The sequence below is a fragment of the Myotis brandtii genome, unplaced genomic scaffold (genome assembly GCF_000412655.1).
Source record: "Myotis brandtii unplaced genomic scaffold, ASM41265v1 scaffold384, whole genome shotgun sequence".
In the NCBI taxonomy this organism is placed as follows: Eukaryota; Metazoa; Chordata; class Mammalia; order Chiroptera; family Vespertilionidae; genus Myotis; species Myotis brandtii.
Window position 1 is genome coordinate 3,941,859 of NW_005364745.1, and position 6,051 is coordinate 3,947,909.

A 6,051-nucleotide genomic window follows, 5' to 3' on the forward strand; every position below is an offset into this window, starting at 1 on the left:
GCCAATCAGAAAGGGGGGAAGGCGGGCTCTCCCATCTCTAAACCAATGGCAAAGCTTGTTGGGGCGGGTCTAGGAAATCAGTGCGGCGTGGGAAGAGGAGAGGGACCCGTACTCCCCCCTCCCCAGCTCCGACTGCACCCTTTCCGGAGCCGAGGCCGCAGTGCGCGTGCGCCTCCCCCCAGAGCAACGGGGCCCATTAGTCCAGGGCCTTCCCGGCCACCGTAGCAAAGGAGCGAGTCTTGGTCGGAGCTTCCGGGAAGTCCCCGGCGCACCACTTCCGGGGTCATCCTTCCACAAAGAACAGTGGCCTCCAGCCCGGCTCGACGTCTTCATTCATTCATTCCTCACGTGGCACGTAGGTAGGATAGTCTCGTCCACACAAAGGGAATCGCGGAACCTCTTGCTTAAAACTCTCCCGTGACTCGTAGCTGCTCTTGGCATAAAAGTAGTCATGGCTTTGAAGGCCCCTGGCGGCCCAACTTTCTCCACCCCCCGCGGTATACGGAACTCTGGCCACAGTGACCTTATATTTCCCCAGGTCCCCCCACAAATGTTCGGGTGCGCGCTGAGATTGGCCTCCCCACCCTCACCTCTGCCTGCCCCCGCCCCCCGCACACTTTTTGCCTGTTTAGCATCTATTTATTTGTCAGATCTCGGGAATAGTTTTCTTTGGAGAACCATTTCCTGACCACCCGCACTGCATGGAGCAAGTCTCCCTGTTGTATCTGCTGGTAGCTTCCTGTAATTCTGGTAGCACCAATCAGGTCAATTTTACAATTAAAAAAAAATCATCTTATTGTGTCCTAGGTGGAAAACGTCACAAAAGCACAATTTGCATATTTTTATCCGCATCTAGCGAATGTAAGCAAGGCACACAGTTGATGTTCAATGAATGTTAAGGGAATTCACGAGTATTGAGGAGTATTATGTTAAGTGAGATAAGCCAGTCAGAGAAAGACAAGTACCATCTGATTTCACTTATATGTGGGATCTAATGAACACAGTAAACTAACAAACGAAATAGAAGCAGACTCATAGATACAGAGGAAAGACTGACAGCTGTCAGAAGGGAGGGAGTTAGGGAGCGGGATAAAAGAAAAAAGGTCAAGGGATTAAGCAAAAAACAAACAAACAAACAAAAAAACACCAGCCATGGCTGGTGTGGCTCAGATGGTTGAGCATATCCCATACCCGAAAGGTTGCCAGTTGGATTTTCAGTCACATGCCTTATGTGCTGGGTTCAGTCCCCTGTTGGGGTGCCTATGGGAGACACCCAATCAATGTTTCTCTCTCTCTTCCTTCCTCTAAAAAACAAACAAACAAAAAACAAAAATTCATAGTTACAGAGAGGTAGAAGAGGATAATGGGAGGATAAATGGAGATAGAAGAGTTGACCAGGAATGGTAAACAAACAATACAATATACAGCTGATGTATTATAGAATTGTACACCTGAAATCTATATATTCACCCCAATAAATTCGACTAAAATTACTTAAAAAGAAAAATTACCTCTTAGTTTGTATTTGTGAAAAAGAACCCCCAAACCCCTATACTAATTAGATTTAGAAGAAGGTTAATGTTAAGAGTAGATTATTGGTGGTACTTGGTGGGTATTCTCCTTAAAATTTCTAGGACATACATAAAATTTTAGTAGAGTTAAGTTGACGATTCTAACTAGAATTGCCAGAATCATTAGAATGATAATCAACAGGATCTAATCTCACCTTCTAATAGAAAACAATTTAATTATGCTCTTTAGACATGTCTGCCTGAGTTGTATATTAACTTTAAATGGGGATAATGAAGACCAGAAAGATTGAGATTACTGAATTTGCTAGAGGCTGAACAGTACAGGCTAACAATTACGGATTGTTCTTACTGCCGTGCAACTTGGTCGCTAGCAGCTTCTCTTAACCTCTCGTTCTCTTTCAACCTAGGAACCGGTCCTGGCCTAAGAACTGCCAAAAGGAAAAGCAGAAGGCTTTTCTGAAAGGTTGCATGTGATGCAAAAATGTAGAAGTTGTAAAAAAAAAAGCAGTTGCTGGTCTCCCAATGGCACAGCGCCCTCTGGTGTTAGGAAGGGTTCTTCCATCACATGCACATTTAGGCCTACAGATCTCAGGTCCAGAGAACAGGTTATTAAGCAATTTTTATATATTTATTTCCACCACCACCAACAGGTTGTGCACCCATGAAGCCGGGCTTGGTGCTATGATGACTAACCTAGCCCTCGTGACCAGAAGGAAGTGTGGACTGTAGCAGCTGTTTCATGTCACTTCTCTCCTTTCTTTTACCTTCTCCCAACTTTTCCTTCTATCACATAAGAAGGACACCCAGAGTGGCTAACTTTGGGTTGTCATGAGGGAATGTGTTTGAATCAACATGAATCCCTGATGACACACACTCTTAAGGGACTTCATGTGTCCCTGGTGCTGGGGATAGAAATTTTTCATGTGGGTGGAAGACTAGAGAGGATGTTGAGGGGGAAAGGTATAGCCTGTATCAATGGATTCCTGTGCCTTTGGCTTCCAGTTCCTTCCAGCCAATGGGACCTTTAACAAGAGATGGGAGGGCAGAGAACAAAATCAGGGTATTCATTCCCGTGGCTCTTCCCTGGGAGGAGGCTGCCTTGAACTGTTAATGTTTTACTACCAAAGGTCACTGCCCATCTCACGGCAATCTCTTTACACAACTCCTTCCTCCTAGGTCACAGTAAACTCACTCTCCTCAGCCTCCTGGCCTGGGAGTGGTTACAGATTTCCCACTATTATTGGCCCCAGGTTTCTGACCCTCTACACTTCCCCATCCTTTTATAACCCCTTGTAAATAAACTCTGTAAATGACTCTAATTTGAGTTTGCCCTCTGTTTCCTGTTGGGCCCTTGTGTGATATATTCGTGTTTCGCAGCTATAAAATGGGGATAAGACTAACCCATGATTTTGGAACTTGTTGGGAGAATAAAATGAAAGTGGATGTATGAAAAGTACTTCATAAACTTCAAAGGCTGTAAATGTTAATTATGTTTGAGGAATGAATGTTCTGGCTAATTACCCTCTCAGGTTCATTAGAAATTATCCTGAAGAGTTTCCAGGAATTAACTTCACTGTTGTACTGTTGTTCTCTCTCTCTCTCTCTCTCTCTCTCTCTTCTCTCTCTCCTCTCTCTTTGCTGAGAACCTTAAATGGTTTTTCATTGATAAGAGCAAAGATGGTCTTTATGCTAGCATTCAAGGACCTTCACAGCTTACACTCTAATGACTTTCTCGTTCATCTTCCTTCTCTGTCCTCATCAATTCCAAACAAATGGATGAATCCCAGGAGAGCTGACACTATTTTTCTGTGCCCTGATCTTTGCTCGTTGGTCATGCACTTACCCCCTCAGATTCATCTAAACCTTGCCATCTCTCCATGCCCAGCATGAAACCTCAGCAAATTCACAGTTGCTATTCGTATCTGGATCACATATTGGGTATACAACTCTCTTGGAAATTAATGAAATGTCGGAGACTTTAATGTGCCTCCTAGCAGTTACGAGCCACATTTTCAGAGTTGCTCACCTCACCCTTTTTCTGTGCAGGCCCGTAGGACTCAGCCTACCTCCCTCTCTTCTTAAGATGCCAGGAGCCACGTTCTTTCCAGAGATTTTTCTCCTTCCAGGATGGATTGTGAGATGGGACTCGTCTCACCCACTCTCTTCTAGCTTGACCCTGAACTGAAGTCTATAGTGTTTCTTATTTTAAACATTCGCATTTGCCTGTGTAGAAAGTAGCGAATAAGGGAAATGACAGCTGGTAAATGATAAGCTTGATGCATTTTGCTATATTCTAATGCTCTCTATCCTCTGCCTATATGTCTGGGTCCTTTCCTGCTCTGAGGTTTGTTTCTTTTATCTCAACATGGAACTCAAGAAGCACCAGTTCTTCAGTCTCTCACCAGTCAGGGGCCCTCTGACTGCAAATGGTCATTTACATCTCAGGAGGCCCCTGTGGGCCTCTCATTTAAACATCTGTGTTCCAGGTGGAAATCTCATCTTAAGAAGAACTGCTACTTTTGAGCAACTCATTTAATCCTCATAGTTATTCTGCAGGGTACCTCAATCCTTGAGGAAACAGGCTTAGTGTGCGTTAGTTAAAGGTATACAGTTAGCAAAAGCAAGTCTATTTACCTCCAAAATTTGTGTTTTCTTCTATTCTTCCAACTGCATTACCCACAGTAGGTTATTTCCTGCAGTCACAGACTATCACATGAAAGCATAGGAAGGCACTCCTGTTGTTGTTTGGATCTTAATGTCTGTATCTTTTATAAATTTTAATTTTAATATTTAAGAATATTATCTTCATGTTACTTATAAAGCTAACTAAAGACTGAACATTGTTTTCTATGTCACTATATTAGCCATTGCACCGTTACCGGAGGTCAATGACACGCATGTGTTTAGCTTACATGTATCAGTTAACTGTTCCTAAAAGGCTCTCAAGTTAAATAGGTTATCTTAATTATTTTCCTTTCTTATGTATAGGGTAATTGGAATCCCAATTCTAATTCTTCTTTGCTGAATGACAATCTTACAAATGAAGATTAATCCTAGCACATGAAAAACAAAACAACACTGACAGATGTTTAAGATTGTGTGTCGCTAAGGGTCCACAAAGAAATGGAGTCGTGGTAAAAGAATGTGATGGCATTAGGAGGTGAGACCCTTGGAGGGTGACTAGGTCTTGAGAGGAAAGGCCCTGTGAACGGAGACCTCAAGGAGCCCGCCTTACCCCTTCTGCTGTGTGAGGATGCAGCATAAAGAGCCATCTAGGAAGGGGCTCTCACCAGACATTGAATCCCCTGACACCTTGATCATGGACCTCCAGCTTCCAGATCTGTGAGAAATAAATTGTTGTTCTTTATAAGCCACTCAGATTGTGCAGGCCCCTGTGTAGCTGCCTCTCATTTAAACATCTGTGTTCCAGGTGGAAATCTCATCTTAAGAAGAACTGCTACTTTTGAGCAACTCATTTAATCCTCATAGTTATTCTGCAGGGTACCTCAATCCTTGAGGAAACAGGCTTAGTGTGCGTTAGTTAAAGGTATACAGTTAGCAAAAGCAAGTCTATTTACCTCCAAAATTTGTGTTTTCTTCTATTCTTCCAACTGCATTACCCACAGTAGGTTATTTCCTGCAGTCACAGACTATCACATGAAAGCATAGGAAGGCACTCCTGTTGTTGTTTGGATCTTAATGTCTGTATCTTTTATAAATTTTAATTTTAATATTTAAGAATATTATCTTCATGTTACTTATAAAGCTAACTAAAGACTGAACATTGTTTTCTATGTCACTATATTAGCCATTGCACCGTTACCGGAGGTCAATGACACGCATGTGTTTAGCTTACATGTATCAGTTAACTGTTCCTAAAAGGCTCTCAAGTTAAATAGGTTATCTTAATTATTTTCCTTTCTTATGTATAGGGTAATTGGAATCCCAATTCTAATTCTTCTTTGCTGAATGACAATCTTACAAATGAAGATTAATCCTAGCACATGAAAAACAAAACAACACTGACAGATGTTTAAGATTGTGTGTGGCTAAGGGTCCACAAAGAAATGGGGTAAAAGAATGTGATGGCATTAGGAGGTGAGACCCTTGGAGGGTGACTAGGTCTTGAGAGGAAAGGCCCTGTGAACGGAGACCTCAAGGAGCCCGCCTTACCCCTTCTGCTGTGTGAGGACGCAGCATAAAGAGCCATCTAGGAAGGGGCTCTCACCAGACATTGAATCCCCTGACACCTTGATCATGGACCTCCAGCTTCCAGATCTGTGAGAAATAAATTGTTGTTCTTTATAAGCCACTCAGATTGTGCATTCTATATGTATTTAAAGAAAGAGGTAATTCATATTTCCTATCTATAATAATGTTAATATGCTAATTAGACCAAATGTCCTTCCAGACGAAGACAGGGCCAGAGGGAAGCCAGCCCAGGTCCCGAGTGCCAGAGGGAAGCCAGTACTGGCAGCCGGAGAAAGGAAGGCCTACTCTTGCATGAATTTCATGCATC

The 6,051-nt window shown here is 42.9% G+C and overlaps 1 long non-coding RNA gene across 1 annotated transcript; it reads left to right on the forward strand.

Moving 5' to 3' along the window:
• The first annotated feature begins 284 nt into the window (after positions 1-284).
• On the forward strand, positions 285-2,851 carry LOC106727194. Its single transcript, XR_001363370.1, has 2 exons — positions 285-359; positions 2,183-2,851. It is a non-coding gene; the product is annotated as an uncharacterized LOC106727194 (long non-coding RNA).
• Positions 2,852-6,051: the final 3,200 nt, after the last annotated feature.